Source organism: Cyprinus carpio, chromosome A21 (assembly GCF_018340385.1).
Source record: "Cyprinus carpio isolate SPL01 chromosome A21, ASM1834038v1, whole genome shotgun sequence".
Taxonomy (NCBI): Eukaryota; Metazoa; Chordata; class Actinopteri; order Cypriniformes; family Cyprinidae; genus Cyprinus; species Cyprinus carpio.
In genome coordinates, this window is record NC_056592.1 from 20,139,636 (window position 1) to 20,154,101 (window position 14,466).

A 14,466-nucleotide genomic window follows, 5' to 3' on the forward strand; every position below is an offset into this window, starting at 1 on the left:
TTTTTTTTTTCTTTCTTGGCATCACGTTTGCTCTACGAGCGTGTGCTCGCATGCTCTCTCTCTTTCTCTTAGGTGGACGCACCTGTTCGAGTTGAGAGTTATTGACTGAGAATATTTAAAAGATGCCAACGAGAAGGATAAAAAGGAGAGATGACAGCTTTTTGTGGACCAGCCAGCAAACAGTGTCTTTGTGTCTTATTCTGTGTTTTTTTTTTTTTCTCTTTCTTGTTAGTTGCTGTTCATTATGTCACATTGTTGCTTGGTTGATAAGCTTGTTGTAATTGTTATGTTGAGTGAGTGCATAAACAGTCTTAAACAGTTACATCATTCTCATTCTTGTTACATAATATCTCTCTTTTTTCAAGCCATTTAATGAGAGGTTGCATTCCTCATGGATGCTAACATTGTCTTCTCGGATCCCAGTGTATCTCCAGGCTCCTACCTGAGAACTAATTCTACAGCAGGTATGCCAAACAGATGAGTTCGCCATTAGAGGGTCATACTATCGGTGTTATGCAATCCATTACCCTGAGATGGCAAAGCCAATAATATAGTCATTCTAGAATCATTAAAGAGAAAAGGACAGTGTAATTTCATTTGTCTGTTCGGACAATGCTAAGCATTAAGGGGTGAAGGTTCTGGAAGGGCATTCCACAGACAGGGCTCAAAGGCCACTTAATTATATGGATGGTGAACATATTGATTCAAGCAGGCGCCTCTAATTCCTCTGTCTTGCGTTAGGCATTCATAAACAAGCTCTTCACCTTCCTGATCCCGTTCCTCTGAGGAGAGCACTGCAGCTTCATCCAATCCAATTCCAGCTCAAGATTAGATAAAGTCCAGGTCATAACAATCAGAACTGAATGTCCTGTCAAGCTCCTGCTGAAAAGGGGAGAATGGACAGTCTCCATCAGCATGGATAAAGTACTTCTTCATTGGCACCAAACCTGAAATGTGTTCCCATTATACTGGACTTCAACCCATTCTCCTTCCCAAGGCGGCAATATCAGAGTGAGAATAGTTTGTGGACTCTATTACAAAGGAACTAAACGTGTTGCAAAGCATCATAAAATTAGTTGTGAAGAATGGTTTAACCTTTCAACAGAGATATCGGGGAACATCCTTCTTGAAATCCTCATGAAAATAAAGCAAACCATCCTAAAAACAGGGTTCATTTGAAAGCAAAATATAATTGGGCTTCAAGGTGAAAATTAATCTTGACAGGTTTAATGAGATTCACACATTTATGTTTTTTTTTTTATTCATTTTTGTTATTTATTTCACACTGCCACCTACTGTGTTACCAAATGCGGTGAAACTTTCAGTAAACCAAAGTGTGTCGGTTTGAAATTACTGCCAAATGCCATAGTGGCCCAAAACAACAAAAGAGGACAGATTTAAGGTCTGAAGCATGGCAGCAGGAGGGCTACATGGCCCGCTGTAATATGCAGAGTCTGCTGGATATTGGGACTTCACTGATGCTCATACTGGATCATTGTGCTGTGATTCGATTTTGTGTGTGGCCTGTAATTTCCCTGGGGAAATAATTGGACACTTCATGTCACAGACTAGTGGATCTATCTTCTTAAACCCACATTTGTCAAGTGCAAGACCTAAAAATCCTCACTGTCTGCATTTGGGTCTGTATGAAATCACTGGTAAAGGTCATCATGGCCAAAAGTGAAGGTAAAATAATGTTCACTGGTTTTGCCAGTATTTTGCCTCAGGCCATCTGAGATCAGGATGAGTTTGTTTCTTCATCAGATTTGTAGAAATGTAGCATTGCATCAGTGTCTCAGCAATTGATGCTCTGCAGTGAATGGGTGCCGTCAGAATGAGAGTCCAAACAACTGATAAAAGCATTACAATAATCCACAAGTAATCCACAGCACTCCAGTCCATCAGTTCACATCTGGAGAAGACAAAAGATGAAACAAATCCAGCATTAAGACATTTTTAACTTCAAACCGTTGCTTCCAGCTAAAATACTAAGGGCCTGAGGATGCAGTAAGTTTTCACCAATTTGTCATTTTTGGGTGAAATATGCCTTTGAGAATTAGGCTTTTGTGCAGAATTAGCGAGACCATTCTGCATACAACCTAGACTGTGCTTGCAACTGGACAACAGCTGTAAGTATATGTCATTTAAGTGGTAACACTTTATTCTAAGGACCAATTCTTACTATCAACTAGCATGCATACTACCTGCATACTACTGACTGTTTATTAGTACTTATAAAGCACATATTAATGGCTTATTCTACATAATCATATTTTAGATCCTTTAATCCAGCTCCATTCCATAATTTAACAACTACCTTACTAACTATTAATAAGCAGCAAATTAGGAGTTTACTGAGGTCATAGTTAATAGTGAAAATTGGACCTTAAAATATAGTGTGATCATTTAAAGTTTTTGTATTTATTTTAAATGTAGTCATTATTCAAATGGTTATTTTCAAATCTATATACTGTATCACTTTTTGCAATCCATACTGTTTCAAAGCAGCTTTACAGAAAATGATGTCGTTATGTCTTACAGTCCTCATTGAGCAAGCTAAAGGGGAATATTGGAAATGAAAAGCATGCAGAAGATTAGATATTCAATATTACAAATATTATTATTATTAATGTTAAAAAATTAAAGGTTTGCTTGATATTCAGCCAGTATGTGTTAATCTTACTATAACAGAACAATGTTTTATACTCCATACATGTCATTTCACAATGTCTTACTCTTCAGCTGATTTATCTCAAGGAACATGTGCTTGGTCTCTTTAGTATTCGGGCAATGCTGATTTTTTTTTTTTTTTTTTTTTTTGCCAAATGTCCCTCTTTTTCCTCTTTTAGTTCCTGATAAAGACATGTGGAGAAACTGTACAGGAGAATCTTCTAAAAGATTTCCATTAAAGAGGCTTTCAGAGTGTAGAGAGATAAGAGCAGAGAATATCTGCTGATGTCCTTGGCATTGGGGACAAATTCAATCCCATAAAAAGCATTTCCATTAGCCCAAACCTGCCTAACCTGCTCTCTCGATTCCATACAGCTAAGTATCACGTCAGCCCTCAACTGTGCCACCTCAGGCTATTACTGTTCTCTTTATTTACAAATTATTCAGTTTAAAATCAGATTTCCTCATCTGATATAATGCTATTAACTCTCAGAGTGCATGCTTGTTTCTTAGCAAATTAAAAAAAGCGTTAGAATAGGTAAAAAAAAAAAAAACCTCAAAAGTTACAGAAAGCACAAGCACACAGGCTTCTGTCATAAAAAGTCTTAGTGCACATATATAATTCTCATGTCCAGAAATCCATAAGTAACGGATAATGCAGAATCAGCCAGTCATTATACTAGACAAAACAATGACAGGGTGATCAGTCTCGTATCACCCCAAACATGTTTATTGTGTGATAATGACTGACAGACTACATTATCCCTCTTATTATAGGCTATTATTTAATGAATATTTTTTGTGAAAATATTTTGTTTTAATATGTTGTGAAATTGATTAGTGTTGGATTGTTTGGATTATCTTATTTTATTAAAGGTTTCACTGAGAGCAACAGTCCATTATGACACAGAGAGTGTTAAACAAGATTAACACTGCAATAATATTACAATATGATTTCATATACTGTTATTAATATGAATTCCAAATTGTCCTTCTTTGAACTAGCTAACCAGTATATTTAATACAATGTAGCATGTTTTGCTCTATTTTAAGTTCTCGAAATCCAGCTCATTGTATGTCTTTGCACAGTTTGTTATTCTAAGATGAATCTTTTTTTTTTTTTTTCTTCGTTTTTTCACTTTACTGCTTTGATTTTCATTGTTTTGCTTTAACTGGACAATTATGTGATATGCAAACATTTAAGTTAATTTACTCATGATGTAGGTGACTTTTTTTCTTCAGCAGAACAGTAAAAAAGATTTTTAGCTGAAACAGTGGTGCTTGGTGATTCATACAATGCAAGCCAGCATTTACTGGCACTTTGAGAGTCAAAAAAGCATATCAGGCAAGACAAAAGTAATACATGCAGCTCCTGACGATATACTGAGGTCTTATGAAGCGGAAAGCTTGGTCGGTGCAAGAAACGTATTATTCACAACATTATTACCTGTAATCCAGAGCCTCAGGTGAATGGGTAAATCAGATTATTTTCTGTGAACTGGTTTTTCAGACAGTTTGTTTCAATGAACTGGTTTAATCCACTAGTTTGTTTATGTAATCGTGCAAGGTATACATAACGTATACGCAATTAATAATATTAAAGCAGCCAATAATTATGTGAAATGTGGATGTTCTCCATGTCTAATGCATATAAAGTAAGTAAACTAGTCTTTATCAACTCACCTTTTTACATAAATCATGAGATACCATGAAAACATTAATTTCACCCCTTCATTCAAGTGTTCGGTTCACATATGCACATATCAGTGACTCATCGGTCTTCAGTCCGAGTCGAACTGTTTCCTCAGTTCAGTGACTGTTGGAGGAACTGGAGCGCTGAATCAGTTCATTCATCAGAGGATAAGTTATGCTGCTATTTTAGCTCATTCCAGTTGCAGTGACTGTCAGGTGTCTGAAAGTGAGTTTTGATTGAGTAACTTGTAGATCTGTGCTGCTTGAGCTGTGAACTGTTTCAGATAGCTGTGTCCGATTTGGTGAACTGGTTCATCTGGTTAATCCAGTTAACTAAAAAGTACCGGTTCAAAAGAACGATTCATTCGTGAACTAGACATCACTCCGGACCACTTGCCTTGATTACAACATGATTTCAGGTAATCATGTTGTAAATGATGTTCAGTTTCTTTCACAGACCGATCGTTTCACTTTATAAGACCTCAATGTATCACCAGGAGCCACAGTGATTCATTTTGAGTTTCTTGATATGCTTTTTATTCTCAAATAGAGGCAGCCTCTGACTTGTAATTCACGAGGCACCAATGACCATGGTTTCAGCTAAAAATCTTTACTGGATGGCCTGAGGGTGAATAAATTAACATCAAATTTTAATTTTTTGGTGAATTGTCCATTTAAAACTGAAGCACTCCAATTTTAAACAGTTTTTACTAAAGCTAGTAACTAATTTTGGTAAGTGGCGAGATTTGAAATTTACAGTCTCTGCCATTATTCAAAAATATTGGAGTGCTTAACACTGCAATTGTCAAATCAGAATCAAGTATTTCGGAGAGCTGTGTAATAACGGACATCACAGCCCTTCACTCTCATAGGTTATTATTTAACATCGTCTCTGCTTGTTTAACCTGACGAATAACTCCAGTGAAGATTAAAAGATCACACACTGTCCTGAAGTACTCATCAGACCAGGAAAAAGAATTTAAGAATCATTTAGTGAACAATCTGAAGGAGAAAGGAGGTGACATGCTTAGCCTGATGCTTTAGTGCATGATAAAGATTGGATAAAGTGCTCAAGGACACACTGAATGAAGTCAGAGGAAATGATTGCCTGCTGGCTGCCAGTGTTCAGTCAAAACTTATGGCTGCCTAACTCAATATTTCCACCACACTACCACCTGCCTCTCGGGCATCCAAACCTCTGTTAGAGATTTATTTTGTTTGTCTCATCAGGAGACCCACAGCCTGTTCTCCAGTCTCCATGTCCTATTTAAGAGCAAAATATAAAATGATAAGTTGTTATTGCATTAAAATGGATAATGATGTTAAATGGGAAGTGGGTAATTCTGTGGACGTTAAAATACTTTCTCCAAATCCCAGTTTAGTGTGCAGAGACAATTATTAATAGGTCATTTATAGGTTTATTCATCCTGATGTCTCAACCAATGGTGTTTCTGTCCAACCAAAACAAAAGGGAAACCTGTTTGAAAACAGTCATTATTTTTGCAATTACTTTTGGTAGCACAGAAATGACACCCTTCAGCTTCATGCAAATTTAGTCAGAAACAGTGAAGCGTTTCAGAAATATAAATAAAGCTGATATATTCCTGAAATTCAGAGTGTTTAATGCTAATTTAATTAATGCTAGAGACTGTGATCTGAAGAAATGGAGTCTGTGGTGAGTAAACTGATGCTGTTAGCACTTTATTTTACAGTCCTGTTCTGCATGTACATACTACCTGCTCATTACTCTCAGTAATACAGAACTGCTGAATAATAACTAAGTACAAACCCTAAATCTAGCCTTAACCCATGTAGTTACGTTATATTACGTAGTACTTTACACTCTTAAGCAGACTGATTTACATTCATATGTCAACATACATTGATTTGCAAAAGTATTCATTTACTTTTGTCTTCATATTTTGTCATGTTGCAACTCCCCTAAACAGAATATATAAATATAATATATATTTTTTTTTTTTTGCTTCCAAGTCGGTCTTTGTATGTCTTCACTGAGGAGAGGTTTCCATCTAGCCACTCTGCCAGTAAAAAGTGTCTTTATTTTAACTTTTTGCCATCAAAAGGAATTCCGGAATTGGAATTGGATGCACTGCATGTTGGATGTTCTTCATTTAAAGTTAATAAAAGCATTGAAGATTGCTTTTATTATCAAATACTAAAGATAAACACTTAGCTTGACTATAGAGTTTTTCCATGTTAATTGCGTAACTCTTTCTTTGCCCGGTGTGGAAAGCCAAACTCCAGAGCAAATGTCCTATTTTTTTGATTGTTCATACACTATAACCAATTAATTCAGCCCAAGTTCCCAAACCATTTATTCAGTTCCCAAAACAAAGACACATTTCTCAGTTCATCTAATTTTCTTAATATTTTCTGCAAAACTCACAAAAATGCCATCATTTTGTACAGGTTTTACAATGTTTTAATTCAGAAAACACAAAGCACACAGTATAATTAGTTTAATTAACTGAATTAGCTGTCACAAGCTGAACTCGATTAACATTTGTTTATCCTTCTGTAAACACTGAGTTGCAAAACTGATGAAACCAGTCAGAATCTCAAAATAATACAAGATAAAGAAGAAGGCCATTTAGCTGAAAATGAGCCATTTATCAATTGCATATATCACTTGAATTTGCACACTCCATTGTCATCCAAGATGTACACGTCTTTCTTTTTTCAGTTGCAAAGAAATTAAGGTTATTGAGAAAAACATTCCAGGATTTTTCTCTACATAATAGACTTCAATGGGGACCAATGGGCTGAAGGTCCAAATTTCAGTTTCAGTGCAGCTTCAGACTGTTATAATAAAGATGATCATTGGCAATAATGCAACTGGGCCACAAGAAATTCAGAAAAATCAATAAAGATCCACATGCCTTCTCAGAAATTTCTCAGATTAGGATTTTGTCTACTGACTGCATTCTGCATTACAAAGATCTTACAGTGAAAAAGGCATATAGGATTTACATAATGTATGTACTGTACAGTTAAGTAGTGCTGTTATTTACTACTCTACTTTTACATCCCTTGTGAAGTCAAGTCACCTTTATTTATATAGTGCTATTTAAAAAAAACAGATTCTGTCAAAGCAGCTTTACAGTGTCAAACAGAAAAATAGTTTGTAAATAATGCAAGAGGACAATAACAAAGAGTAATTATTCCAGCTGGCGTCAGTTCATTGATGATTCAGTGACATCATCATCCAGTTCACTTCTCTTCCAACAGTATCTGTGCAATCAAGTCGACAATATTGCTAGAAATTAAGCATCCACAACTAAGCAAGCCAAAGGTGATAGTGACAAGAAACCAAAACTCCATGACGTGGTTTAATTCCGAGCTGCAGCACAGGTCAGATTGAGCAGAGGACTCATCTGGTTCTCGTGGTCTTGTGCCGATGACCGTCGAGGTGACGAGGTCTTCACAGAGGATCTGTCTCTAGGGTTTGTCTGGTTGGCATGGGCTCTGCTGACATTCAGGGCTGTAGAGGTCGTCTCTAGGTGCTAATCCACCATAAAAAATAAAATAAAATAAAAAATAAGTACAAAAAGAAAAGGACCAGAAAAAGAAGTACGCTTTACCATATTTTTAAGAAGAGAAAAAAGGAAAGAGAAATTATATACTTAAATATACTGTGTGTGAACTGAATGTAATGTTTTCACACACATAATTCCATGTTATATACAGTACAATTAAATTAAACTCTATTTTAGCTAAATTTATATTAAATGCAATTAGTTGAACTTAGTGATTTTTGACCCACTTTAGTAGGACTTAAAATCATCTTTTCATGTCATTTCATAAATTCTTCTGTTGCTTTTGTAAAGTTTTACAGTCAAATGTGCACTTTAACCAAAATATACTCTAATGCAATTTCTATTGAAGCTTATATGTAATGTATTGAAATATATATTTGCAATGATTAAGTGGCGAATTTTGTAGATTTAAAATATATTTACTTTAAATGTAATATCGCATAAAATACTACAGTTCAGATTATAATCAGTACATTAATATATTAGACAACACATCAAAAGATTATTATAACATGATTTAAAATGTACTTGAAAGTAAAACTTGTAATTTGGCATTATTACAAAGTGCACTTTTAAGTGTGATAAGAAATAGTCATGAAAGTGTTTCTAAGTACAATTTATATACAGGTACAGTTTTTAAAAATATACTTTTAAGATATGAAGTATACTACAAGGGCACAATCAATACAATTAGGCACACTTCTAGTGGTAAATTGTAGGAAGTAAAATGATTTGGATTGTTTTTTTTTTTTAACCTCTTAACCTGCGCCCCTATTTTTGAGCTTTTTCTGAAAAACGACATACCCAAATAAAAATGTCTGTAGCTCTTGAACCCTATGGTCTAAATTTATAAATCTGGTATTGTCTGAAACTAGACACTTAAACCTTTATTACTCTGGAGTCATAATAACTCAAAACTAGTATAGCAACAGAGTAAAACAAGGTAAAACTTACATGAAATTGACTCATGATATCTTTGAATGAAATTCACCTAAGGGAAAAATGATAGTGACTTATTTGCCAAAGGCCTTAAAATGCCATAAACATAAAGCTGAATGTCTGAACATATTTTGATTCAAATTTGAAGATGATACTCCCAAAAATGTAGTTTCTGTAAGCTTTTATTTTTAAAAAAGTCTAGGCGTCCTTTCAAAAAAGCCATTTGGAGACTCCAAATGTACACCTGGTAACCAAATGACCAAATGAGGCAAAACTGCATAATACATATATGTATATCAGTTCAGAACTGCTCTGCCAACCATAATACACAAGAAAAAAAACTATTCCTGACTCATTTGGTCATTTTTGGGCAAAAATTTGGGCTTTTTTGAAAGGACGCCTTAACTTTTCCTGATATAAAAGCTGAAATAAAACATTTTTTAGGTAAACTTGCAGAAAGTACATCTTTATGGTATTTTATTTAAAGAAAAGCTTTGGAAAAGTCATTTTTAGATCTTTTATTTCAAGAAAAGTCTAGGAATACTTTCAAAAAGGCTATTTAGAGACTCCATATGACACTGCATACTACATACACTACATATGTATATCAACTCAGAACTCATCTACCCATGAAACCACAAACAAACACAAAACTATTTCAGAACAACATTTTAACATTTTAACTAAACTATTTATTTTGAACAATTCTAATAATGAAAACAGATCAGTGATCATTTTAGAGTGAATGAACACAAAACATGCAAAATACAATTTATTTATTTTACATTTTGTAATTGTACATTTTTTTTCTCTGCTAATTATTATGAATATCAAGTTACTGAAAAACTAAAAGCAACTATTTACAGTATTTACAGTGTAGGAAGACACTCAAGGCAGTCACTAAAAAGGTTTGTTCTTTGACCAACTGCACACCAAAGTCACTGAAACACAGGAAAGGGAGAAAGAGTGTGTAAACAAAACAAATCAAACTTGCAAAACTGTGTTTACATGTTGTATACACACACATAAATATACATACTCAATGCTCGTACACATAAACATACATATATACACACACACACACACACACACACAATACTCATGCATACGCACAAACACAAACATAATCAATATACATACACACGCACAAACATGCATAAATAAATCATGTAGCCCCCTCATATTTTCCCTCTCCGTTGTCATTTTTATAATCTAACACAGCTAACATGAATCAAAAGCTGCAAACACATGATAAACATATATAAACATTCAAGAGAACAGCGTTGAAACTCACGTGCTAATGCTATCCCTGGCTGCATGCATCTCTCCGGGTCTTTCTGCTGCTCTTCGCCGCTGCTTCTCATCACGGCCTCCAAAACACGATCAAACACCACAAAAAACTCTTCTAAAGTCGACGTTCTTTGCTGGAGAGATTCAGATGTATTTACACCAAATACAAAATGTATTATTTGTTACCCCTTCATCCTAGTACATCCCTGCATCTTACTCAATCCAATTCCATTATCATTTATAGCACAATTGTTTATACACTTATTTATCTGCAAAGGGTTTTTATTTTTTATTTTTCTGACTGTGTGTTGTTGTCTTTTGTGTACTGAAAGCTTATGTCACTAAAACAAATTCCTTGTATGCGCAAGCATACTTGGCAATAAAGCTCTTTCTGATTCTGATGTAAGCTTTGGAGACAATCCGCTCGCTGATAGATACCCGTGTAGCGCTGCTGCGCCGCTCTGAGCGCACCGCGGGCGTAAAGACGACAGCGCACGAACACACAACAACTTTTGCGCTCGCTGAATCTTCAAACTGATTACGAAACAGTGCAAACTGTGAATCACTGTAAACGTCCTTGTGATTGGCTAACACATCCATCCATCAAAACATTGCTGGCTAGGCATTGGCTAGCTTACAACAGCCAAAGACTGAGGTGCGGTGATTGGCACCTCGCTAAACCAGTTAGTGACTCCTGGCCTGTTCTGGGTTATAACATCGCCTGTGATTGAAGGAGAGAGACGAGGGAGGGCTCATTTTGCTCGGAATATACCATTCTATAGGAAACAAAAGCTGGAATACGAATTAGAATCGATATTTCTTTGAAAATGGACGCTATCGACAACTATAACTCGAATCGCTCATGTAAACAAAGGAGGATCTTTCGTTTTTTTTTTTTCCCCTATTTTTTCGTTGTTTTGGATTAAAAAGTGGGATGCATCTTGAAGAGTAGACCCTTACCTTGAAATGTGTGCTGGTGTTTCTTGGAATAGTCCGAGCAGACCAGAACTATAGGCGATGAAACGTAAGTACTGCCGTGCACTTTGTACATGTTTAAATGGCCGGTCCTTCAGCATTTATGTTAACCCTTTCCTCTCTGGTGTATTGATTTAAAAAACAAGCTCAGAACATCGATATTGAGTGTTTTAGCTTTCAAATGATATATAGTTTATGGTAGTTAATTGAAAATTTTTCTAAAACAACGGTTATAAAATTCACAGCCGCGCCTAGACGCGCCCTTCCGGCCCGCGGGCGGGCCACAGCATAAGAATATCGCTTGCTATGCATGTACATTAATACACTTCTTTGCAATTGGTTCAATGACTGTGCCAATTTCTAACATGTTTTTACCTATTTCTCAGTCTGCTATTGGAGTTTTTGTTCTATATGGAGGTGGACAGTTTATGATTGAAACACTTATGAACTGAAAAAGCTTTTGCAGGCCTGTGGCGACACTGTAGTGTGGCGTCACTGTAGTCACAGCAGTGCACGTTTTCCTCATTGCCTTGCCAGGGCAAACATAACCTGTGATGTAGTAGACAAGCTTACTGATTTATTTACTGTGCTATAATTGATATTATACAGTATTTTCAAGTTCATACTCAATTTTCTGTTTCTTTTTGAAAGTAATTTGTATCTACTGTATGATCACTTTACAGTATAGTAAAGTTTTCTAAAAGCGCCGTGTTGTATTTGATTGTACCTGCATCCTTCCATTTATGTATGTATAATGGACTTTAACCTGTAAAATGAATCCTGATTCCCAATAAGACGTTTTTGTAATAATATTTTGAATGGATTTCTATGCATTTGCTAGGTTTTCTGTTTCACCTGAGACCAAAGTTTGATTTTGACAGAAGAGAATATGTTTTTGACTGAAATATCTGATTTTGATGTAGATGATTGTGCAAATTGGTGTCTACTTGCAAGATTGTGTTTATAGTTATGAGAAAATTGTGACTGGTTCCATGAACTGCATTAGCAGTCAAGAAGAAAAAAATTATATGGTTAATTGGTTAGATTTTCTGTCATTTTGTTAAAACGAAAGTATTACTAGGCCCTTCAGAATTTTTTTGTTAAGGTGCATGGAGTACTGCAGAAATACCTAATTTAAGGCAGCATTTTCCATCAAACAGGAATACGTGCCCTAGGTTATTTTCAGTACTGAGATCAAGAAGGACTGACGCAAACTCAACACCCCAAACCCCTCAACTGGGTCATATGCCTCTCTAAAGGGCATAACATAAGCTTACAGCAGTGAAAATAGACCACACTACCTTGAACAATTTATTTTCCATTAAGCCTCCAAAAGACACATTACCTGTAATCTCAGCACCTCTTCTGAACTCTTTGCATTCTTTAGAGCACATCCTACAAACTTTCAAACTGGCAGTTATCAAACCCCTTATCAAGAAGCCACAGCTTGACCCAGAAGAACTGGTTAATTATAAACTGATCTCAAATCTTCCATTTATGTTGAAAATTTTAGAAAAGGGTCTGTCATCCTAACCATGTTCATTTCTGCAGAGAAACTGCATCTGTGAACATTTTCATTGAGGATTTAGGTGTCAGAGAAGTTATATGTCAGAGGTTATATATGGAGTACCACAGGGCTCAATATTAGGTTCCTTACTGTTCTTCCTGTATATGCTCCCTTGAGGGGAAATAATCAGGAACCATGGTATTAGTTTCTATTGTTATGCAGATTATACTCAACTTTCTCCAGATTTTCTCCAGACCCGACAACACCTGTCAAGTTAGTAGAATGTTAGTGATCTCATAGACTGGATAGTTGGTCATTCCTGTCTTCTAAATTCTGACTAAACAGAGGTATTAGTCAAAAAACGCAAAACATAAGATGAATATAGTTTTTCTCTTGATGGATTTAATGTTACACTGTTACCTTGAACCTTGGTGTTATGTTCAATAGCAATCTGTACATTGCCATTCGTATTTCCAATGGTTTTCGAACAGCCTTTTTTCACCATAGAAATGTTGCTAAACTAAGAAATATGTTGTCTGTCTTAGATGCCAAAAAAGTATTAGTGCATTAATGACCTCAAGAGTTGATTACTATAATGCCTTATTGGATGGATGTCCTGTAGACGCTATAAATAAGCTTCAGCCTGTTCAAATACAACAGCTAGAGTGCTTATTAAACTTTGAAATATGATCATATCAGCCCAATTTTATTGGCTCTACATTGGCAACCTGTCAGGTTTCAGATTAATGCTAAAATTCTGCTAATTACTTACAAAGCCTTGAACGAACTCCCCAGTACAAAAGCTATCTTTTATCTCACTGTAATCCATCATGTTTATTACATTTCCAAAAATTTTGGCCTGTTGGGAAATTTTCTTTTCTTACTTGGTTCCTAAACTATGAAACTATGTTTCTAGCATTGTTCACGACTCAGACACTCTTTAGGTCTAGGACATTTTTTTTTTTTTTTTCAGTTAAGCGTATACCTAATTAATTAATTCATACCTCACAGCTTATGGTTATTCTGTGTTAGTCAGGTCTGCTGGAACCAAATACACCTCTCATACCACACAACTGTGCTTTAATTGAACGGCAATACTCTATCAGTCTTTTACATATTTCTTCCTACTCTCTGGATGCCCATCGGGATGCTTATCCAGCTCCAGCCCAGCATGATGTTGCTTTCCAACATCTACAAATCTCGACCTCAAATGCTCCCACAACTTAATTTTACAGTTCGATCAATGTAGTAATACTGACATTATATCTGGACGGTATAGCCAGAGGAGAACAGACCCCCTGGTGTTTATGTACCATTAATGATGTGTTATGTATAAGCATTGTGCCATGACTTTCAATTAACTCCTCACTGGTTTGAGGTAAGCATTATGAACGAAATTTCAACCCTGTCATTTATATGCATCATTGAACTGTAGCAGTCATACCCATCAACAAATAGTCACTAGACCATAATTTTAATGAATTGAACAAATCCTTATAGATTTTTTATTTGAACAAAAGGATAAGCTACATATTTGAAACAAAAACAAATTTTCTGTAACAGTTTTTTCTTTTAAACATTGATTTCAAAAATATTGTCTCTCCCATTTTTTTTTTTTTTTTTTTTTTTTTTTTTTACAACAACATAATGTCTAACAGGGTTATAGTACACTTGTTGAGGGATCCTGGACCACTTCTCAATCAAAACAGCCATGATCTACCACCGTATTTCACAGTGAGTATCAGGTGATTTTCTCTATATTAGGCCTTTTTTTTTTTCCTTCCCACCAAAAGTTCCAAATGTTGGGGGTGCCAATATTTTTGAAACTCCTTGTAT

General features: G+C 35.5%; 1 long non-coding RNA gene across 1 annotated transcript; it reads right to left on the bottom strand.

Moving 5' to 3' along the window:
- Positions 1-9,435: 9,435 nt before the first annotated feature.
- On the bottom strand, positions 9,436-10,291 carry LOC122134796. The gene is made up of 2 exons (XR_006153094.1): positions 10,153-10,291; positions 9,436-9,799 (listed from the first exon to the last, which is right to left on the bottom strand). It is a non-coding gene; the product is annotated as an uncharacterized LOC122134796 (long non-coding RNA).
- Positions 10,292-14,466: the final 4,175 nt, after the last annotated feature.